This window comes from Equus asinus, chromosome 4 (assembly GCF_041296235.1).
Source record: "Equus asinus isolate D_3611 breed Donkey chromosome 4, EquAss-T2T_v2, whole genome shotgun sequence".
Lineage (NCBI taxonomy): Eukaryota > Metazoa > Chordata > Mammalia > Perissodactyla > Equidae > Equus > Equus asinus.
The window spans coordinates 86,180,079-86,205,145 of record NC_091793.1 but is presented as its reverse complement, the minus strand read 5'-3'; the positions used below and the strand labels follow the sequence as shown (position 1 = coordinate 86,205,145).

The window sequence follows — 25,067 nt, the reverse complement described above, 5'->3', positions numbered from 1 at the left end:
ATTTGTGAGTCTTTCCGTGTTATTATTCCAGGTATATTCATAGGGATTTGAAATCATATTCTGTGGTTCCATCCATATTTTCATTTCTCATTGACTCTCAACTTTCTAGATTTGTTAGAGTAGATTGTAAAGTCAATAATATTGGTCTATGCTTATTTCTATGCAACTTGGGAACATCAAGCATTTTGTTAACTATAAGTCATACTAACTTTAAGTTTCGTATGATCTATATGCCTATTCAGTATTCCCCTCATTCTTCCTATAACATAGCATGTACTCATCATCATCATTATTAAATTTTATTAGGGAAAATATTGATGCTTTATGCATTTATTTTCTTATAGGAGGTACACATAGCCTTGGTGATTGACTAATGAAAATATTGAAAAATTGGTTCATTTTGCATGAATCTAAAATATACATTGATTTGACAAAATTCTCCAAATACATATCCCTGAGTTAGAAATTTAAATGTAAGTCAGTTAAGACTGGCTTCACAATTTCTGTAGACTTCCTGATTTTATATGTACCAAGAGAAGAGCAAGAATAGTTTGCGATATTGCACTAGTTCCACTTTCAATACTGTTTTAAAAACAGGAAGCAGTGATGAGAATGCACTTCGTAAGAGCCAAACAAACTTTGGCTCTGCTCAACAGACTTGGTTCAGTGATATTCTTGGCCTGATTTTCCCACTCACACTGCAAACACCAAAATATGAATGAATGTGATATTTCGTCTAATCATAAATTTCATAGCTGCTCTGTCAATTATTTGTTGCACTCTGTTAATTACACTAAGGCTCACTAGCTTGCCCTTTTGCGTTAGAAAGTGTATTTTTGACATCTCTTTCCCATCAGCAGCATTAAAAGTAAAAGCATATTAAGAATTTTTTTGAGCTAGGAGAAATTGAATAGGAACTATGATATAATCTCCATGCTTCAGAGCAGAGAAAATCGAAGCCCAGGGGTGCCAAGCATCTTCCACATGGTACCACAGCCTGTTCAAAGTAGTCCCAGGACGGAACTCAAGGCCTCCCTTCCCAGCCATCTTTGCCTTAGTCATAGACCCCACAGTCAAGTGGAAACTGTGGATGGGAAAATAATGTCACAAGAATTCCAAAGGAAATCTGACAGAGATTAAGGAGATAAAATGATCATAGTGCAGACATATTAGGTATAGATCATGTAATTCTTCCTATTTAATTGTTTATAAATGTTCCCGTGCTTCCCGACAAAAAAAGAGACTCAATAAATCTTTGAATATATAAATGGAAAACAAATATGGAAACTAGGTAATGTCAGTGTACATAGCCTAGCAGAGCATGATCAACAGGAAAATGTCTTTGACCAAGTTTATTTCTTATTGAAAAAAAAATGTATAACTTACCCTGGTCAGTGTTTCTGAGGGTCAACGAACTATAGATATTTCATGATAAGTTAGATGCGGGAAAAAAAGCAATGCTTTTCATACCTTCTGAGGTTAGCATTCAAGTACACTTGGAGATTCACATGAATTATTAATAATATGAAGAATACCATATTTCCATTTCAGAACAACCCTTTTGTTTCTGTCTCATAAAAATGACATTTATCATCATCGTAGAATTTAGCAGGGTTATTTGTTCTGACAATAGAGAAAGTCTCCCTTGAATTTCAAATTTCTTTAGGTGTTTGATATTCTTTCTCCAAAAGAAGGATTCTCTTGCCTGACATGGGTTGCTACTGAGGATTTTGTGAGGAAAACCATCTCAGAGGCAACACTGAGCATACCCCAGAGCATGCCCATTCCATGGGTGTTAGCCTGGGTTTTCACTGTGTGGCAAATGAGCTCTCTAGTCGCCCCAACCACCAACAGCTACGGTTCCCTCTGACTAAATATCAGGCACCGTCTGTGGTGATATGACCCCCATCCTTTCCCAGGATATGTGGGAAGAGCTGTTTCTCTGGGTCTGCTAAGAGCTCATGGCAACTCTACAAATATTACTTCTCTGAGAAACTCATTTCTATCCTCTGGAAAGATCTTATGTTGATCTGTGGTAGAGCACGGTCTGTTTGCTCCCCTGTGGAAATGACCTGTGGCCGTGGTAGCTCCAGTAATGTGTGGCACAACCTTCACAGTACACTTTCCTGACAGGTCAGTAATTAACTTGCATTGTAATTGTTTGCTGTCTCCACCACAACAGACATTTACCAAAATAACATTTTAATTTCAGTTTCCTTCCAGTTCGCTTTCCTTTACTTTTTTCCCTGTGGCTTCTACATCTCTATTAAGTCTAATTTCCCCAGACCACTTCCATAAGCGGAGAGAGTGCAATAAAACTCAGTTTCAAAAATGTCAAATATAATGAGAAAGGAAGATCACAGTAAAGGAATCTGACCATAGCCACCCCATTGGGTAACATTGTCTTTGACTGGGCAGGTGTTTTATACAGGAAATGTGATAATAAGGCTTTGCATTTATTTAACTTATATCGGGGAATCTGGGCAATATGCTGCGCTTACTGACAAAGTCTGGCGAGTCAGCTGCATGAATAAATTGGAATACAGTTATTGTCATTGTATATGGGTATCCTAAATGGTGAAAAATGACGAGTAAAATGTATTTTTAAAGTAGAATAAGTCCCAAGCAAAATTGTGTGGTAGGCCACCTTAATCTTTTTTTAGATCTTGGTATCCTGTTGCCATCTCTCATCCCCTGGGCACCTTGGCCTCCATCCTATCGGAAGCAAACCAACCGATTTTACATTTCAAATACTTATTGAGCCTCTACCCTGAGAAACAGACTTGCTAGGCTCCACAGTTTCTACAAAAATTATTAAGAACCCTGGGATAGAGCTAGACATAAGTCGGCCTGCCTACCATGGAGTCTGAGAAGAGAGCAATGGAGGATGGGACTGAGGACAATTTCAAGGTGAAGGTGACATATGACCTCAATGTTGCATAATAAATAGAACCTCAAAAGGCCGAGAAGGGATGTCAAGAGCCATGCAGGCTAAGATCACAAGATTAAGGAAAAGAGGAGGGAACATCCACATCAAATGATCGAGTGTGCGAGGCTAAGAGGGAAAGCTAGGGAGGGAGAGTTGATTAGACTTGGATTAGGAGAACCTCACAGTTCCTACTAAAAAATTTGGGTTTTGTCTGATAGATTTGGCGAAATTTTGATGACTTTGTTTGAGGCATAATCCCCTCCCAAAAGACTTAGTGAAAAGAGACCCAGAAGAATGGATCCCCAGCCACTGAGGCTGCATGATGAACAATAGCATTCTAATGGGATGCTTCTTAATTAACTTTAAATCAGAATAAATATCACAGCTAATCTTATGATAAGAGCACCTAGTAATCTGGGGGAAAAAATACTCCAAAACTTTAGGAACCTCACTTTAAACTTCTAGGTACATGTTTAATGCTTCTGGTGGCCAATCAAATGAAGAGAAAGGTAAAGACTTCACAGAAGGACAAAAAGAAGCATTTAAGGAAGAGAAGTCCAAGGGTACAATTAAATCTTATGAAGGACATAGTAGAAAAATGAAGTTAAGATTAGTAGAACTGCTTCTGAATTTCCCTCTGGTGATCAGGTAAGTGGGAAAAAATTGAAAAGCAAATAGGAACAAAATGCCTGGGCCATTATAATTATGTTTAGGCAGCATAAGAAATTTTATGAAACGGCAATCTCCTTAGGTACACAGGAGAACCATAAGGGGCATAAGTAATGCAATCTTCTCTCTGTTTCCTCTGTCAGTTTTGACCTAATCTAGCAAGAAATGCTGAGCCATTTTCCGCCTCTTGCGTACAAGTATCAATTAAGGGAAAATAGGTGACTATCTCAGGGCACTGAATGATGAAATATCACTTAAGGAGAAGACATCGGCTGTATAACAAGTTGCTCAGCAGCCACAGTGTTAGAAAACTAGCCAAACAAGCAGAGTCTCAGACACTCTGGGACAGGACTGATTCTCTGATATATTTTGAAAGAGAATCAAATGCAAAAAGTATATTTCAACCTGCGATTGCTTGTTTGCTGGGATTTCATATTCTACAGTATTTTTTTACTAAAGAATGTGACTCAGTTGCAAAACCCTTTAATCAAGCAGATTAAATCTAATCACATATTGGTTGCAGTACACCAGGCTCCCGCTATCTCTAGCTTGGCCTGCCCAGGTTCAAATATGGGGAAGCTGCATATTGCATAATTAGTGTTTGACCGTAATTAGCAGGAGTCAGTAATTGACAGTAGTCAAATATGGCTGACATTTGGTTTATTTAGCAAATTTGTGTTTGTATCCGATTAGTCTTTCCCTGATGCTCATGTCTTCAAACTCTAAATTGATTGGATTGGATTTCAGTGCCAAAGTGACATGTCTGAGAATGGGGTAGTAATGTCATAGTCCATTGTTGTGACAATGAAAGCACCATTCAAATAAAATATTTCAGAATATCTCCCTTAATGCATTTAAAAATCAGTTTCTCTCCCACTCAATTATGTATGCATAAAAAACATTTAAAATAATTCGTGCGTGTTCATGTGTGTTTGTGTGCGTGTGTATCCCTGCGTTTGTGTAAAAGTTAAATTAATTGCCACAAACTGAACATACTTCTGTAACCACAATCAGACCAAGAAACTCAACATTATCAGCATTCCTCAAGCCCCCTGAAGCTCCTTCCAGTCAGCATCCACGCCATCCCACCAAGCATAATCATTATTCGGTCTTCTTAGTTTCGCCTACTTTTGAACTTTATGTAAATGGAAACCTAGAGTATGTACTTTTTCTTGCTGGGCTTATTTCATTCAAACTTTTATTCATGTTGCTGATTGCTGTGCAATATTCTTTTGTGAAGTGCCTATGCAAAACTTTTGTTAGTTCTTCAAGTAGGCTGTTTGTCCTTTTCTTACTGATTTTTAGGAGTTACATATTCTGGATATAAGTCATTTTTAATATATATATGTTGCAATAATGACCTTTTCCCACTTGTGAGTTGCTTTTAATATTATCCAATTTATCATGTATCATTTATTTCATTATTTCCTTTTATTATTACTGCTTTTTTTGTCTTCTTAAGAAATCCTTGCCTAATCCAAGGACACAAGACTATTTCTAAGTTTTCCTCTAAAAAGATTTGTTGTTTCAACTTTTACATTTAGAACTGTGATTCTTCTGGAAATAATTTCTGTTTGGTGTGAGGTAGAGATAACTTTCTATATGGATAACTGTTTTTTGTTTTTTGTTTTTTAATTTAGAAGGACTTGTCATCTCTCGTGATTTATCATGGTGAGAAAGGATCAGGATCTGGCTCTCCATCTGAAGTGAACAGATGCTGGAGAGCTCTCATCTACAAATGTTGACAAGAGGCACAGTTGTGTCCAATAATTCCACAAATTTCTGGTCACAGTCTCAATAAACATTGGCAACCTGGGATCCAGGTTGAAGAGGAAGATTTAACCAACAGGTGGGAAGAAACAACTGTCAGTAATCTGAGAGGCGCAATACTCAGAAGTTCACATGTGCAGATTGTTGTCAACTAGGAGGTTTGTTACTAAATGTCAGAGTTCTGTTTACGGGGTTTTTGTTCAGAGCTAGCTCAATTACCCACAAGGGAGACTGGCAGTACAAAGGAGGACTTCAGTCCTAGCAAGGGAATAAGGCAATACATGACCAGGTTACCAGTAGAGGAAGTTGTGGTCAGGGACAAAGCAAATACCTAATGAGGAAGGTGTGACTTCCTGAGGTTCTAGGACTTGTAAATAAGGGGGGAACACACTTGATGTGTGTGCCACAAGAGCAAACCAAAACCCATGATATCCTGTTATAATTTGTGATCGAACTCACAGAGCTCCACTCCCCTAGAATTATTTGGACACTACCTACATTAAGCTAAGATTTATCCTAGGAGATAGGGTCAGAAATAACTCAACTTCAGCTGCAAATGAACAAACGGCTCTAGCAGTGAGGAGAAAGAAAGCTGTAGGGTGGTGATTCTCTAGAATCAGTGTGAGCACCTTCAGAAACATACAGATTTCGCTGTACCTTCCGCAGGTATTCCGGTTCAGCAAGACTAAGGAAGGACCTAAGAAACTATCTGTTTGGCCGTGACCCCTGGTAATTCAGATTCATGCTGAGCTTTGATGAGAAACAAGTCTATACAATTGTATAAAGTTATTTTTTATTTTATATCTTCTGCATTGTTCTAAAATTGTTACAAATTACTACAGTATCTTCTTATTTTTAAAACCCATTGCTACTAGGTTCATATTTGTTAATATTGTTGCTCTAAGTTTTCTGGGATAAATTTCACTTGGGAACATGCTGGTGGTTGGGGGGAGTGGTATGAATCGCAGTTGGGAATAGTGAGAAGAGAAGTGAGTAGGTAGCTAAGTAGGTAGGCGTATAGATCGATGTAGAGACACATAGATACATTAGAGTAATACGATGAATATCCTATTTGAGATTAATTAAAATATGATGTTTAGCTCTCTGGAACACACATCCAGCCCTAACCATTGTTGCAAAATGCATTCTTTTACGTAAAAGAAAAACCCAAAAGGATCATATCACAAGCAATCTGGGTCTATTGTATAGCTTTCAGTGAGTGTGTGTGTGTTTTTTAATGTTTATATCTTGAACTTGTTAAGTGTGAGTAAAACAACATCAATTCAAACCCCTGGAAAACAGTTCTCTTGCTTGTTAAATATCAAAGTATGTTGGGTGTAACAACAAAACAAATACCACAAAATATTGTTGTTTTCTCTCAAATTTAATCTGAAATTTGGGGGCAGTGAGGTTTCCTTCTGTGAAGTCGAGAATATCAAAATAGCAAAAAATATTTACCAGTCCACACTATTTAAACTGAAAGTTTTTGACTGAGTTTTTCAATCTTTGTCTTTAAAGATCCTTCAATGTGCTACGTATATTGTATATCTTAAAATGAATCCTTTTCTTTCTAGACTGATTAATGAAAAGCTCTTTTGAAGCCTTCCTCTCTTGAAGAGCTCAGCTGCATTATCAAGATCCTCAACCCAGGAGTTATCTGGGGACTAGAGCACCCACTTAAACAAGTTGGGTTTTGTTTCTTTTTCCTCAAAGTAGAGTTCAGAGAGGAGGCGGGGGTAGAGCAGGTGGTTACATGTGTTGTCTGTCTAACTAGGTCCCAGTTAATTGTTACCGTAATTTGACGCAGTGTAGCCAAATTTCCGTTTTACTTTAGGCTCCTCAAAAATCAAAATATGGATTTTTGGCTTGGGCACGTTGAAGCAAAAGAGAATGCATAAATTATTTAGCATTTTAAAATGGCTATCAGAATTATCTATGTAATTTAAAAATTATTGAACAGTAATCTTTTTCTCTCTGTCCTCCTTTTATTTGCCTATATCTTTTGTCATGACTGCTTCTGAGATTTAGAGATTCTGATCTATGAATAGATAAAAATCTGTAATGAAATGGCTTATACAACCATATCCAGGCTTGTGCACGGTGAATTTCATGTGTGTGTGTGTGTGTGTGCGCGCACAAGTGTTTAAATTCTTGTTACTATTATTCTCACCACCCAAGGTATACAAACCTCTCTTTTATCTCCCCTACAAGAATGTACTTTTTATCTCAACACAAGTGTAGATGTTCTGGTCTATAACCTATATCATGTCACTTTGAAAATACCAGGCTAACTAACGATTACTACATTTGCTATTATTTAGAAAAGTTAACCTTTTGGAGACATCTTTTAATGGTTAAAAAAAATGCTTTGAAGAAAGTTGGCCACTGAAGACAGTTTGTTCTTCTAAGTTAGGAAAATGAATCCAGTCATAAAAGTTAGACAAACAAAATAAAGATGTAAATGAAAAAGCTACACATAAATGGATGCTTTTTCATAGAATACAGTAACGTGCTGGTCCATCTCGCAACATTGATTAGGATTTATTGTAAACACAGAAGTTCTCTGGAGGACTAGTTCTGTCTAATCACTGCATTCTGGTTCTGTTTTCTTAGGAGCAGCTATAAATTCAAGAAGAGGTAGAAAACTGGCAGACCGCCAACCCTATTCAACCCACAGACATACTTTTGGGCCTAAACAATGTTTTGAATCAGTTTCTAATGGAAAAATGAAGATTTTTACTTTTTAAAAAAGGTATACATCTGTATGTCTTCTCTAGGAAAGTCAGAAGATGTGGAAAACTCGTTGAGATGTGCATGGTGTCCGTCAGCTGGGGACAGGCAGCTTCTACATCCTGTACACAGGACAAGTCCTCCCTGATGCACAGGTTCTCTCCCTTCCCACTTGATTTGCATAGATATCCTGTGTGGTATGGGAGCATTTGTGACTGTGACCCCTCATGTCAATCACCTCTAGGAGCATTGCTCCTCTGATGTGTGGGTTGAGCAGAGTTTCTGCTGCATATTAATCAATATCATTTTCTATGTTTTATTATTTTCAAATCCAAGCTGGTAGGATTGGAAATGGACAACAAAACCAAGAGCCTGTGTTTGTACCACTGCTTTAGAAGAGATTCACCGGAGACTAAAATTATTTCATTTATTTGTATAATTTGTTCAATATGATCCCAAATTACCAACAGTAGGAAATCGCGTTGTGCTCATTGCTCTTGCTGAGCAACTTCTCCTCTTCCCCCTTCTCTGCTCTGACCTCCTTTACTGTTCCTATCACATTTTGGCCGATAATCGTATCCTGACTTCTATTGTTTTCTGTGTTCTATTTGACTTGTGTGTCTTTTCTGCCCAAATTGACTGTAGGCTCCTAAAGTCAGACACTCTTTTTGTCAATATTGTTGCTCTGTATTGTATCAGGACACTGCTGGCACTTGGTGCCTGTCTGAAATCCCCTATCTTTAATCCCTCCAGTTTTATGAGCATTTCCAACATGTTCAGGTTTGTCACCATGTTGGATTCCCAGTCCCAAGTGTCACTGGATTCTCGTGTTTCTTTCCTACTTCTCCAATCAAAAGCTGCCACATGGATCTCGATACAGTGCATCACGGTCAGAGGGAGTCAGAACAACCACTGCATCTGCCTTCCCCCATCCCTGCCTCAAGTCATACTCTCTACCCATCTGCCGTACTCTCTAGGGTCTAGTTTTCCATTCACGCTGATTTTCTACCCACTACAGCCAGGCTTCTAACCTAATGCCCTCTGGCCTACAACACAGAGCTAGTTATCCAAGTTCAACACCACAGCTACTTATCTCCTGAGCATTTTTTTTTTTTTTTGAGGAATATTAGCCCTGAGCTAACATCCACTGCCAATCCTCCTCTTTTTACTGAGGAAGACTGGCCCTGAGCTAATATCCATGACCATCTTCATCTACTTTATGTGGGACGCCTGCCACAGCATGGCTTCACAAGCCACGTGTATGTCCACACCCAGGATCCGAACCGGTGAACGCCAGGCCTCCGAATTGGAATATGTGAACTTAACCGCTACGCCACCGGGCCAGCCCCTCTCTTCTGAGCATTTTGTCAATCACTTCCCACTGCTGGACCTGCTCTCATTAATCAGATGCCCTAATACCAACTGCTTTCAGAGTTAGGACTGAGGTTGATGTATTCACCCAACGTCCGTACATGGAATGCCAAGCAGGTTTCCCCAGGAGGAAAATAAAATGAAACAAAAAGACTTCTCTAACTGGATCGGCAACCTAGACCCTGTGTCTCCCAACTTCCTTTCTTATTTTTCCCTCTCAGAATCATTTTTCCAGGATGCCAGCATATCTGCCTCCTGAACCATCTATGTTACCACCTTACCACCCTAGGCAAAAATTAGATAAAAAATAAAAGTGAGGGAAGAGAATTCTACTTTTTTCCTCTCTCCTGTCTCTGTAGTGTTTTTTTTTTGAGGAAGATTAGCCCTGAGCTAACTACTGCCAGTCCTCTTTTTGCTGAGGAAGCTTGGCCCTGTGCTAACATCGTGCCCATCTTCCTCTACTTTATATGTGGGACCCACCACAGCATGGTGTGCCAAGCGGTGCCATGTCCACACCTGGGATCCAAACTGATGAACCCCAGGCTGCGCCACTGGGCTGGCTCCTGTAGTTTTTCTTTGCTTCATTTTAATTTCACCTCCAAGACTCAATGGCTGCCAACCACTTTATGAATTGCTCTATGTGATGAACATTAATTCTTCAAACTTAAAGGGTATTTTTGGTGAGTTCACATGTTGAGCTGCTTGAAGGAAAATCTCCATATCAACCAAAAATTGGTAAACAAACAAGAAAAGAGTGAGCCTTCCTCCTTCTCTCCCACACAGCTATACTACACTCCCACACACAGCTGTACTGAGGAAATGAAACTAATAGCAAGAAATTGCTTTTGATGAGTTTCATAATCTTATCTTAATACTTAGAATTGAAATAAACCAAAATTATCCTGGCATGATTTTTATATCATAACGAAGGAAAAAAATGGTCACATTCGATTCAAGAGAACCTCATAAAACAATTTCTACTATGGCTACTAGCCACACTACATTTAACTTTTTTAAAGGAATTATTATGTGCCACAAACTAGGCTAAGTTCTGTGCATACATAATTTTCTTTTTTATCATGTGAGGAATCTCCTCATTTTTATAGATGGGGAAACTCAGGCTCAGAGACATTAAGTGACTTGCACAAAATAACATACATATTATCTAGCAAATGGCGGAGCCCAGGGTTGAACTGACTTCCAAGGCTGTGCTCTTACTATTTTTACTATCTCTGTAAGGAATAAAAAAGTTCTGGACTAGAATTTGAGAGAAATATGTTCTCAACATATCCTCAAACAATTCAGTTTCTTCATGCTTCATTGTCTTCTTCTTTTAAATCTGTTAAAAGATGCTGCTTTTCTCACTAGCTTGCTGGAATGATCATGTAAAACAACGTAAGCAAAATCACGTTTGAAACTCTAAATAGAATATAAATAGATAGTACACATTCTTACTTGTATTAATTAATGTGAACCCAATCATCATCCTGAAGACATAAAATAAATCTGAAATAGACAAAATAAAGAGATAAGAAAAATAGGAGTATGAAAGCAAGTAAGACTCCTTGGCCATAGTCTACCTAATGGATGACCAAATTAGTAACTACGATAATAGGTAAAAATGGAGAGAAGGGAATGAATGCCCCTAAAACACCTTGATTGATTGAATGTATGAAATAAGTGATCCACAGGCATCCACAGACACTCCAAGATTACCTGTTTAGGTGATTTGCGGAATAGAGGTGTCTCAGCTGAAATTAGAAGAATGACAAGGATTCTGTGGGGAGGTCGATTACGGGTTTAACTTGGGACGTATTCAGTTTGAACTGCTGATGGGACATCGTGGAAGAGGTATCAAGTGACAATCAGAAATTAGGAATAATATTGGGAGGGAGGCCAAGGTCAAAGACAGAAATTTAAGGACCATGCTTGAGGGATTGAATTTAAATCATAAGAGTGGATCAAAAGGTCAAAGGGGTTTGTGAGAAGAGAGGATGGTCGTGAGCTGTGCCACCCTCTAGAAATATAAGGTGAGTCACCCACGCAATTTAAAATTTTCTGAGAGCCATGTTAGATGAGCAAAGTGAAATAGGTGAAATTAATTTTAATAATATATTTGATTTAACCCAAGATGTCAAAATTTTATAATTTCAGCATATGATCAATGTAAAAATATTAACGAGATATTTACATTTTCTCTATTTGTATTAAATCTTCAAAATCTCATATTTATTTGGCACTCAAAATTGGGCTAGCCACATTTCAAGTGCTGAATAGCCATTTGTGGCTAGTTGCTCTCATTAAGGACAGCATGGTCTAAGAAGGAATTTTGGGATTTAAGGGCTGAGGGGAGACATAGGGTCCAGAGGAGATAGAAAAAGAGAAACAGAAAAGGTACTTGCAGTATGACAGAAACTAAGGCACAAAATGTTTTTTTCTGACGTATTTTATAACACCTCTACATAAGGCAATGTATATAGGGAGGAAGCAACAGGTTTTTCACAGATGGCATTGTTTTAGACATCAAACAAAGCAGGATCCTTTTAGACTCTGGGGCCTCATGAATGAAGTCCAACAATGCTTAACTGCTAACACTTAACAGGCTTAGAAATTGTAGCATGGCATAGTGAAAATCACATGGATTTCCCGTTACCCAGATCTCCCTACAAATCACGCCATAGCCTACCAAATAGCTCTGTAAATTTGGGCACTTAACTACTTAACCTTAACTTGCTTATCTTTAAAATAGGGATACTAATGCCCTTTCATGATTTTTGTGGAAATCAAATGCTATTAGGGATGAAAAACACCTGATACATAATATGCATTATATATAATAGCATAATATAGTTATGATGATGATTAACAATCCCACCCTAATAATTTATATTGATGAATGTCTCGTGATCCTGTAAGCATCTTAAGAATAAGGGAATATTGTCTATTTTTTATAATACCATAATACCTACTACAGTGTTGGAGATACCACTGGAGTAATCAACTTTCCTTTTCCCTCCTTAATTCTACTTCTTTAGGAGATCCATCAAGTTACCAATAGGTGATATTATACAGAAGCTCAGAATCAGTGCACTTAGCAGAAAAATGAATATGGGCTTCACTGCTCAGTTTCTACCCCTTAAAACTCTAATATGAAGTTAGTTAAAGCAGAAGGATAAATTAACAGAAACAAAAATTTCCCTTGACTCAGCACCCAGTTTCCCAAGCATTCTACCTTTCACAGTTCATTTAAAAATATATCTCATTTTGACTCTAAGCTTGGCGTTACATCAGTAGAGACTAGAGCAAGAAGTTCTCTAAGTTTTTAGGAAATGAATCTAAAGCAAACATAAAATTATTCAATTTTCATACAATGGTTTTAGCAAAATAGCTTAACATTTAAATGCTTAGAGGTGGTTGGTGCTTTTCTTTAGTTTATGGCAATTTGTTTTCAGATGGTGGGTTATTTGTTCTGAGTTTCGGAAAGTCATCATAATATATAATGGATCCAGGATTCTAATCCAACTTTTCACCACCGCCAGGTTACTCAACATGTACCCATAAAGTGTCATTTGTTTAGAATATGTTTCTAGCTTCTCTTCCCCTAAATTTATCCTATTTTTGGACCCAGAAGAAGTCACAAGTCTCTATAAAGCCCTCCTTGATTCTATAGCCCACAGTCAACTCTTATTTAGTTATTCTTTCACTAATCAACTATTCATTGAGTGTTTATTATATGCCTACCATTGTTCTAGGTTCCAGGTATTCAGTAGTAAGAAGACAGACAAGGTCAATACCCTCATGGACCATTCAGTCCAATGTGAAGATAGCCACTAAACCATTTGACAATAAAAGGACAGAATCCCCCATATCCAAAGGCTATTTAAGAAAATGAAAGCAGAGTAATGAGATAAAGAGGGCCTTGCAAATCATGAAAGGAGATTGAATTAATTTGAAGTTTAGTAGAAAGTCATTTGGAATGTTTTAGTAGGAGAGTTGTATGATTGAAGTCTTCAGAAGGTCACTCTGGCTGCTTCTTGGAGAATGACTATCGCATGAAAAGCAGAAGCAGGGAAACAAATCAGGAGAATTCTACAGTAACAGCAGTAGAGGGGGTAAGAAGTGAGGGAATTTGGGACATTTTGATATGCACCTCCCCCTTGCTTAGTGTCTAATTCATTCCTGCTAAGAGAAAATCTATTAAATGAAAGCCCAAGATACCCAATTGACATTTATAAATATTAAAAATATATGAATAGATTTAAAAAATGTGTTCATATAAGTAACAGCAACAATCTGAAAAAGAATTGTACATAAAATGTAATACAAAGAAGTTTCTTTTATTTACTAAATTTCCTCTTTTTCTTCCATCTTGTTCTTCACAACACTTTCAGTGATTGTGAGACTTACAGATTTCTTTCCCTCAGAGTGTATTTAATAAATTACAGCTCAGAAAAACACGTTTAGGGCCAAAAACCCTGATTGGAAAGTTGTAGAAGTTGCTACCTCCTCAAACTTCTTGAGTTCATTCAAAATGTGCAAACCAACATTGCTCCATATCTTTTGTATAATTTTTCTCTATCTTGAAATTAGAAAATGAAATGCTAAGTGTAGTGTTATGTAAAATTGTGATGTCATCAGAATGTCACATATATCATTTAGCAAGTTCTTTGGGGAAAAGTCATTATACCAACAAACCAAAATAAATAAATAAAGAGCCATTAGTCTGAAAAGAAAAAGATAATACTTTTCAAAAGCCATTATTGAGAAAAGCAAACAGGATAATGTGAGGTAAGTTAATATTTTGCAGGCTCTGCTTATTGCTGATGAATTGGATGTGTTTTGGGGTAGGGAGTGGGAGGGAAAGAGTGGAATTGAGGGTAATTCTTAGTTTATTGTCCTAAACAGATAGATGAATGAATGGTGTTGCCAAGAACTGAGATGGATGAAAATAGGGAAAAAGCAAGTTGGGTGAGGAGGGGTGGGCAGTAAGGACAGGCTCAGTTTTTTTTTTTTTTTTAAAGATTGGCACTTAAGCTAACAGCTGTTGCCAATCTTTTTTTTTTTTTTTTCCTGCTTTATCTCCCCAAACCCCCCGTACATAGTTGGATATCTTAGTTGCAGATCCTTCTAGTTGTGGCATGTGGGACACAGCTTCAAAGTGGCCTGACGAACGGTGCCCTGTCAGCGCCCAGGATCGGAACCGGAGAAACCCTGCACCGCCCCAGCAGTGTGCAAGAACTTAACCACTCGGTCATGGGGCCAGCCCCAGGCTCAGTTTTGAGCATACTCATTTTGATGTCTCTCTGAGACATTCAAGTGGAGATGCTGGGTAAACAATTGCATCTGTAGTTTTAATGCTAAGAGAAAAGATTTGATTTGAGATCTAATTAGAAAATAGATAGCATTTAAACTCATGGTACTAAATAAATAAGATCACCTAGGAATAAACTTAGAAGACAAGAAATGAGACTGGAAAGGTAGAAATCTGAAAACTGAGTGCAGGGCATTTAGAGGGTTGGATGATGAAGAAGAGTTAACAAAGGGGACAGAGAAGGAGCATCCAGTCAATTTGGAGAAAAACTGGGAGAATGAAATATCCCAGAAGTCAAATGAAGAGAGAGTTTCAATTGTATCAAATGTAGCTCAGATGATGGATAATATGAAGACACATAAATGGCCATTGCATTTGGTAAAATGAAACCATTGGAACTCTGACAATAGCATGCTCTGTAATATTTCTACAGCCATTAATTTATACGTATAAATGTACATTTAAATTCTTATGTTAGTGCACTAAGCTACCTAAAGTTTTCACTAGCTAGACAGTACACTGATTCTTTGTGTCCCAGTAATTCCTGGTACAACACAGTGTACTTATTTGGAGCTCAAAATTATTTAAGGAATTGGATTGAATTGGGCTGATGTCTTCCAAAAGGGAAAAATCCACTTTAAAATCCACAATTGCATTGTGTGTTATTGACAAGGTCAGTTTTTAAAATAAGATATTCTTCCCATTCTGTGGCAGCCCATAAATACTCCCTCTCACCAGGTGAGCTTTCCTACCGTTTCAGAGAAGATATAAATCTGGAAGCAAGTATTCCCTCAACTTCCTCTCCTCACTTCATCTTATCCATTTCCAATTCATCTGCATATACGCTCATTAAAGTACTCTTCCTTCTGTTTCAGGTTAATCTATCTACTTGAGCTGGTGATCATCCCCATCTGTCTTAGTATCCTCTGAGACCTTTTTGCTTTCCGGATATATTTTGTTTTCTTTAATTTCATTCCTTTTCTCCTCTCCTTCACTTCAACATTCATATTTCATTCCTGTTCTTGCTATTGACTATTTCAAGCTTTACGAAAAGAGTATTTTACATATGCTAGCCCAAATTCCTTGCTTACTTTAACATCTCATTCTAAGATTTGAACTTCTAATGCTTTTGGTCCTTTATGATACAGTTTTCTTTTTAAGAAAAACAGAAACCTTTAATCTTTTGAAGACAAACTCAACTTCCAACCATAATAACAGAAATACCAAATAAAATCATATTGAGATACAATTTTCTATAGATTGGCAAATCTGAAAATTTGGTAACACAATCTGTTGGAACAGCTATGGAGCTTCCACCAGCATTCTCATTAAGTGCTGGTGGAAATTCAAAAAGTTACAACTAACATGATGGATAGTTTGGCAATAACTATCAAAACTATTTTATCTCTTGGCTTTTAAATAAATAGTACTTCTGGGAATTCATTCCATAGACATATTTTCAAATTTACACCATTACATTAAAACATTCATTATTTTAGCAAAACATTGAAAATACCCATGACTCTTTTAATAAGAAACTGGTTAAATTAAGTACAATACAACATACAGTGGAATACTGTACAGCTATGAAAAAAAGAGAATTAGACAATTTCTTATTTTTATTATGGAAATATCTCCAAGATCTTACTAAAATAAAAAAGTAAAATGGAGAGATATGTACTGTATGCTTCTTTTAATATAATAAGGGAGAATATATACATACACATATATATGTGCATATATGCTTTTTGCATAAGTAAAGTGTGGAGGATTTAAAAAAATAACTATGAAAAGTGGTTGCCTGTTCTGTTAAGGTTGGGGTAAATGGGGGTTTACAAAAACAGGAATGTGAGAAAGATTTTCTTTAAAAATTTTATATTTAGGCTTTATTTTGATTTTGAGCCATCTTGCTCTATCACTTACTCTCAAATTAAAAACAAACAAAAAAGACTTTCATAAAATGAAAATAAAAAGATTATTATAAACCCAGCCTACATAAGAACCCCAAAGCACCTGGGGAGGTAAGCTGGTGCCTGGCCTCAGAGAAGTATCGCCCATCACTGACTGCCAGAACTTCTGCAAAACACTCCGAAGAGTATGTCATCAACAGTGAGGTATATGGAAGAAGCAAATAAATCCTGATGCTAGATAGCCCGTCCAGATGCAAAATGTGCACATCCGATGACGTATTCCCCCTCCTCAACAAAGCTATTGTTGCTTATAATGCTTAGTCATAATCGGCTCAGCAGGTCCCTGTATTAGGATCTCAAACTATCTTTCTGGCCTTTTCTCCTACCACTATACTTCGAGTTAACAAAACTAGACAACTCACTTTTCCATGTTTTGGTGCTTTGACATATCCCCTTCCTATTCTTAAGAATATATATCTCCCCAGTCCTAGCTTTCTCTGAAAACTGCTGCAAATACTTCCTCCAAAACTGTCCTGATGTCTCTGATAGGATATGATCAAATGATGCAACACCTGAAAAACTCTCTAGATTATTGCCTGGCGCATAACAGGAATACAAAAATATTTGATAAATTTCTGCGCCTTAATAAAACATTCCTTATATCTGTTTATGGTACGTGACAAAGTACCATATATTCATAATTGTAATGTAAACTTTTTTGCATTATAATTATTAATATAATACTCATACTAGATTTTAGTACCACATAGTAGTTCTAAACTACAAGTAGCACATACTATAAGCTTTTAAAGATAAATATTGTGGGGAGAGTTCATACATAAAATAGCTGTTGAAAAATATTTTTAAATTCAGTTTAAGTGAAACATTTGTTTCATTCAGACCTACCCTTAAACTGTCACTATTTCTTTCCTATTATAGAGTTTGGAGAATTTGAATGAATAATGCTTTTAAATGTGACTGTATGTGGCTGTGTAGTAGAGTTCTGTGGCTTTTCCCCATGAGAAGTGAAGCCACCTTTCTTCCGGGGAAGCGTTTTAGTTTCTACATGTGGAAACCCCTCTTTTCAGCTGAGATTCCGTGTGTTGTGGATGCAGGCAGCTCTTCAATGCTAGTGGGCCTGCAACTGAGGCCTGGTCACTCAGGGTGTCTGTGCCTCAGTCAATGATCAGCCCAGATATGGTCATGTGAGCCAGTTCAGTCCAATCTGAGCCCTTGGCCGTGGGATAGAGGAAAGGTGTTCTTTTGCAACAAAGTTTGCTGAAAGAGTCAGATGTAAACCTGAAGCTTTCTTGTTAACTCCATGTGAGCTTGTCAGAGACTTCTTGTAGCACAGTGAAAAAAAGAGAGAAGGAATGAAGAAAATGAGACCTAATTCTGACAATCCTGTGTAAGCTCCTGGATCCAGCCATGCCTGACTTAGTCCTTCGGATTTTTCACTTACACAGATGAATGCTTATCTCTATTGCCTAGGCTAATTTTGACTTATTTTCCATCATTTGCAAACCAAGGAGCATTGTCTACTATAAGCTGAAATTTAGAATACTTAAAAGTACATTTTAAAGTCTAGCGACATAGCATTTATTTTCAGTGCTAAAATACGTTTCTGGTACCCAAAGAGTTAATTCAGGACATTAAATGATTTTTAAAATACATACATAAGACACTTGATTATTAAATTATTAAATATTTTCTAAGTGTGTGGGAATACCAAAATAGTCTGAAGATGTAGTGCAATTCATTTTCATCTACTACTAGAAAGTGTAGTAGATGAAAATTACTACACTTATAAGATAGACAAGAAAGGTATATATTTCCTCAGGAATATCTTAGAGAAATGGATACATCTCTGTGATGGACCCTTCATATAAAACATTCTCAGAAATTATGTGTTTAAATACCACAGACAAGACCAATGGTTCACAGACACTCTTTCTGCCCCAAAATATGTCCCCTAACTATTTGCCACAGTATCAGTCCCCTCGCTTGAGACGGAAGTCCTTAACATTTAGCTGTTCTTTCAGATCCTGTCTGCTGAGAGACCATATTAAAACTCGCCTGGGGGGAGTGAGGAGGCCCAGCTAAGATGTTAAAAGAAACAAAGCTCTGTAGCCTTCTCTTGTGAGCATAGGTTGTTTTTATCAGATGCCCTAAGTGCTGAGAAACAGGATGAGTAAACTCTAGGGACAATGGGAATGGGATGGAAGGAGGGGTAGGGTCTGTCCCTCCAGGTACCAAGGCTGGAGGACCCTACGTTAGGGACAGAGCAGGCCACACCAGAACAAGTCATTAAAAAAGAACGACAGGAGGAATATCAAGGAAAAGAAATGTCTCCTTTCTGAATTTTGCTGACTGCTGGCCCCAAGTGGAAAAACATGATATTCTTTTAATCCATCAGCTTTGAAATCACTCTCCAAATGAGATTTTCTGCATTGTTTTCATTTCACCAAAATTTGTTTCTTATTTATTCACTTAAAATTTACAAAAGTATAATCATTTGTAATTGACTCTCTTAAAATTTGGGGTATACGTTCCAGAGATAATGCTTTACCTGTTTTTACAAAAAATTCTGAGAATATCTTAGTTTACATGTCTATCATCTCTACTTGTTGCTCTTTACAAATCCATACTAAGCTATGTCTAATTAATTCTTAATTTTATCCAGATTCCGTAAAATATCTATATTTTAATTTAACAGTGTCTGCAAGAAACAATCGTTTTACAAAGAATTTGGCTTTTAAAATATTAAGTGGTTTAAAAAACCACAGCGTACTTTTATTCAGTGCCAAACGCTTATGTAGCTATTCATTCTTGTTAATGTGTAAGTACTACATGTGTTTATTCATGTGATGTTCCTTTGTAATAAAATGAAATCAAGTAATAACATATCAACCAAAACTATCTGAATTATTCAGATTCTATAGATGCAGAGGTTCAGAACCACAATATTGAAGACAGACTTAAATAATGCTTTCCATTGTGAGGAAATGCAACAAATTGAAAAGCTAATCAGAACATCAAAGCAAATATATGTTACCCGGGTTTTCCTACACTCTAACAATAAAAAATGTATTGAACAGCAAGTCTTAATCTCCATTTATTCATGATCATTTTAATAGTCAACAAGTAGCTAGCTTCAGTGTTGACAGTTGAAGAGGTCTTAAAATGGAGTGTATCAGTATGCCTAATAATTTCCTACTAAATTGACCACATCAAAAAGCATTTATATGTGTCTCTCAATAGAAGACAATAAAAGAAAAGAAAATTGTTGCCACTTATCAACTCTGTAACCATTTTTTAATAACACAAAAAAATAGGTGTTGTGGGGGCCATCACTTCCCCCATCCAACAGAACAATAAAAATAATATTAGGGAAGAGTGGATCATATCTGGAGCTTTTATTAAAATTCTTTCAAAAATCTACAGTTAGATTTATTTTAGGTATTTGCCTCCAAGATTAGCAATACTTTTATATTTTCTGTACATATGTTACAGCATACAAAGACATTTTGTAAAAGCAAGAAGTTAATATAAAAGTTCTTGTCAGTTTGTGATTGACAAGTCCTTTTCATTTCTAAGGTTATTATTTTGGGAAATCTCAAAGAAGGAAAACTATGTAATTACATAAATAACAAAAATGTATCTCTAATTTGCCTCTTTTCCCAGAAGTAACCTACGGTGAATTGATCTGTGATTTCTCTTTTAAACATAGAGTTTTGTTTATGAAACAGAAACTTGTTCTCTTTTCACATGCTATCTTAAAGAAAATTTAGGGAAAAAATATTCAAATGTCATAATATAGAGCTTTCTTTTGCATTTTAAAACTTTCCTGCTTTTTAATAGCAATTTAATAAATTACGCCTTTTTGAGGGTTTCTAATGCTAACTTTAATACAACACTTTACATTGGGTATCTTTCACACTGCAATTCAGATGTTATTTCTCATTGGTGCAATGTGCCTTTTTCTTTTTCATTATCTGGATCTTGAATAGTAGATATTTTTATAAAACAATCAGTTAAAGATGCAAAGGCCCACATTTTCTCTAGCAGTTATTTTCAAAAGCACTTTCAAACTAAAACTATACCTTATCTGTCTTTAATATTTTCGTATAAAATCTTAGCAAATGATCCTAGTATAATATCTTTTAAAGGACTTTAGATATCAACAGTTGCAAATATGAAAAGAATATTCTTTTCTATACCAAAGGAAATAAAGCGCTGTTTCAATCACAGGTGCCAACACTTAGAAATGTTTATATCTTCACACCAAAGCGTAAGATACTCTAGAAAAAAACATTTTTGAGTTTAAATTTCACATTCAATATAAAGTTAAAACTCACCTTTTCTCGGTGATGACTTGTTGTTGAAACTGCCATCAACTTCTAACTGTTAATGACTCTTTCAACAAAAACGGAAAACAGTAAAGTAGTCACATGTCGTAAGAGTAGGGCTGTGTTGGATGCTGCTTAATTTCAGTACTAGAGAAAAAAAAAGGCAGGGGGTGGGGGTGAGCACAAAAACTTTTAAATAAAACCACTTCCTGCGCAGATACGGTTAACCACACACATCACATCATTACTTGATTTGAAGAAATTGCCTTGTATAGTCAACAATATCAGTATTTTTCAATTTGATTTCCAATTTTCAAAAACACTTATATAGATTTCATCAATTCTGATTTAATGGGGAAAATGTGCGGTTAAGAATTTAGCAGGGGGAGGAGCAGGCTGTTAAGCCCCGAGGAAACTTCCTCTTTCTTTGCCTTCTAGCAAGGGCTTAAAACCTAAGTCTCTACTGTCCTGTGGTTGGCTTGAGCATGTTCACATGCCATGAGGAGGCTCTTCTTACTAACTTGGGAAACCAAGAAGCCACCTCCAATTCACAGAGCTGGTGCTTCTGTCTCACTCGGGGGTGGACCCACAAAGAGGTGCCCCAGCTACGAAGTTCATGGGGCCTTGGACAGGTTGCATTAGAACTTCAGAGAACACAGCCCAGGTCCCCGAAGCCACCTGGGAGAAAGGAGGGTGCTCATCTAGCATATGCTGTGACGTTCGCTCTGGCAGTGGCTCTCACACTGGTGTGCCCGCTCGGGCAGTTTCCTAACAGTCCTGAAATCCACTGAAAAGCCTTTGCGCTAGCTGAACGTTTCTTTATGAAGAAAAATACAAGAAAGGATCCAAAGGGTATCATTTTTGACATGCTGCTGTGAGCCTATTTGTGTCAAACTTCAACCAATCCAAGACACATTTTGGGGGGAGGCCTAACAATAACTGTAAGATGGGCATCTTTATTGAACCACAGAGTTCGAGAGAGAAGCTCCTGGATGTCCAGGCTTGGATGGTTTTGTGAGATTTGCAGGATATTCACAAAAGGAAAAGCTTCCCTTCCAAATATGTGAGAAAGTTAAGTCATAATCTCATGTCATACAAACCAATTAGACTAGAAATCTGTGTCATAGCTTTCAGTGGTATGCAATGTTTGGCACACATTAAGACAATCTTTAAAGACTGGCACCTGAGCTAACTGTTGCCAATCTTTTTTTTTTTTTTTTTTTTTTTTTAATTTATTTGGTATAGGGGCCAGCCGGTGGCGCAGCAGTTAAGTTCCCACATTCCGCTTCGGTGGCCTGGGATTCGCCGGGTCCGATCCCGGGTACGGACATGGCACCGCTTGGCAAGACATGCTGTGGTAGGCGTCCCACATATAAAGTAGAGGAAGATGGGCACAGATGTTAGCTCAGGGCCAGTCTTCCTCAGCAAAAAGAGGAGGATTGGCAGCAGTTAGCTCAGGGCTAATCTTCCTCAAAAAAAAAAAATTATTCGGTATGTATGGCCCAAGTTAAGGATGACATATCCCTGCAAGTTAATCTCCAGAACCCTCCTTTTCAAAATCATATTTCAGATCGACCCCTAGAACTAACCGTTAATTGTCATTCCAGGATGCACCTTTTTGAGTGTTCAGAGCCCTGAAGGTTTGTCCTCAATGTTCCTCCTTAATGCTGAGGAGAAAATGGAAAAATCGTGATACCGAAAGTGAAGAAATCAGAATGCAGGCCTCTATTCTGACGCTGTTATTTATTCAACCTTGGCCAAGTCACTTAAGCTCTCTGAGATTCAGATTATTTATCCATATAATAGAACATATAAATAAAAAATACCTTGCTCTGGAATAAAACTGTTGGTTAGCAATCTTGGGAGCTTCTTGGACAAAATCTGAAACTGGCCCCCATGCACAGTCGGCGTGGAGAAACGGAAGAAAGAGGGAGGCCCCTCCAGCTTGGTAGGCGGCAAGTCTAATAAACAAGGGAACTTACATCTGAGGCTTGTCTTGAGCCCTGGTAAGATGGAAAGATCTCCGCCCCGCCTGTCAGAATCTTAAAAGTTTACGTAGGGGCCTTCACGGGGTTCAGCCACATCTACCGCCCAGATGGTCTCAACAACACATTGCTCTCTCAAGGCTGCGGCCTTGAAAATGGCTCCCACTGTGGGAACGGTGGGTAGAATGTACATTTCAAGGACAGGGGAGGGGGTATGGAGCCTCTGATTGCCCCGGTCGAGCTCGTGGGTCAACCGGCAGTCTCGTCCTCTTCATGACCTCCTCCAATACTCCACACTTCCTCGTGACTGGCACTTACAATTTTGTGTGACCCCTCTTTTGTAATCTGCCCTGAGAGGCCAGCAAGGGGTTTATTAGCCCTGAGGTGGTTCACTTGGCAGCTGTCTGGCTGCACTGGAGGCAGATACCATAGCGACAATATAGGCACATGCAACAGAAAACATGGATTAAGATAAGGTTCCAAATAAGTTACAATTTTTTTTTACCAAGAGCCCCATGATCTGAAACCTTGATTTATTAAGTCTGCTAGGCTGGGGTTGGATCATTCGGGGTGTTCACTTGTGTTTTTATGTGATTTAATGAAGATGATACATTAAGGGCCGGCCCCGTGACCTAGTGGTTAAGTTCGCGCCTCCGCTTCAGCGAAAAAAAAGAAAAAGGTTGGCAACAGTTGTTAGATCAGGGCCAATCTTGAAAGGAAGAAGAAAAGAATACTGGTCCTAGCTTGTTCTTCCTTAAAATACTGTTTTAGGGCAGTTTAATTACCTCTCTGGAGTGGTGATACACACCATGGCAGTCCTGATGAGCTAAAGAGGGGCAGCTGCCCTTATACCCAACAGTTGGATTGATTCCTTTGTCAGGCCCACTGAAGGAAGGCATTTCTATTAGGTGCCCATCATGTGACCAGATGTTATAGGAGCAGCAGAAGTTTAAGGTCAAAAAGACACAGATATTCAGTAGGAACTTATATGAGAAAGTCATCCTCTTCTATGAGAATTACACTTGTGGCCTTAGGTGTTAATGTGGCCGCAGCTTTAGGAATGTAACCTGGTTGTGCATGCCATACACGTTGGCCCGGGGGAGCAGCACTGTCAGTTGTGAGGAGGTGAACTGGGGTGGGATATGAGAAGGTGGTGCAGGTTTCGTTCTAGGTATAGTGCATCTTCATTGTTCTGGCTTGCAGCAGGACAGTGGGATCCCATGGAGACTGAGTAGTTCCCCCATTGAATAGTAGGGGTGTGAAGTGACTCACTCATCCCCATGAATTCCATGAATTGTAAATTCCAGTAGATAAGGCCTTTTCCAGGTATGATGGGACTTGGTGTTCTCAGCAGCATAGCACATTGATCCATGGTGTGAATCAGGGCAATGACTCTCTCTAGAGGCTCCATAATTTTATGGTGTTGGGTGTCTTGGCAGGGGTCCCTAGTCTGGGATATGGGGCAACAGGCCCTACTGGTTGGTTGTTTAAATGCATTGAAGCCTGGAACAGTACTTCAGTCCACCGGACCAAGGAGGTTTTAAATGTTAGTAATTTAATATTTTGCTTTAATATTATATTTTTCCTTTCTACCAACCCTGCTGCTTACAGGTTATAGGAGAAATGGAACCTCCACTCAATGTCATGGTCTGTTACCCAGTCTTGCATATCATGATCCTTAAAATGTGACCCCCAGGCACTGTTTTTTCTATGAGGGGATCCACACTTGGTACTCAGCTTCTCTAATTCCCTAATGGTGGTAGCCTGGTTTGAACAGCAACAGGGAAAAGCTTGGGTTAGGCTAGACTTGGTGTCCATATAAACCAAGGCATATTTAGAACCCTCCTTGGAGGGAGGGGGCCAATATAATCAATTTGCCAGTCCCTGACCAGCTGGGAACTCTGGTGGGTGGCCCCAGACATCTTTGGTATTTGACTTGGGCATTGTTTAGAACACACAGGACCCGCTGTTACTGCATTAACCAACCAAGCCACCATATTTCAATAGCAATATGGCATCCTTGGCAATATACCATCTTACCCA

The 25,067-nt window shown here is 38.0% G+C and overlaps 1 protein-coding gene across 1 annotated transcript in view; it reads right to left on the bottom strand.

Annotated features, from left to right (window-relative positions):
- Window positions 1-21,447, bottom strand: part of ARHGAP15 (Rho GTPase activating protein 15) — a 607,959-nt gene extending 586,512 nt beyond the window's left edge. Inside the window, exon 1 of the mRNA XM_014852163.3 lies at window positions 21,049-21,447. The gene's annotated coding sequence lies outside the window, so the exon portion shown is untranslated. The remainder of the gene's footprint in view (window positions 1-21,048) is intronic.
- Between the last annotated feature and the right edge of the window lie 3,620 nt (window positions 21,448-25,067).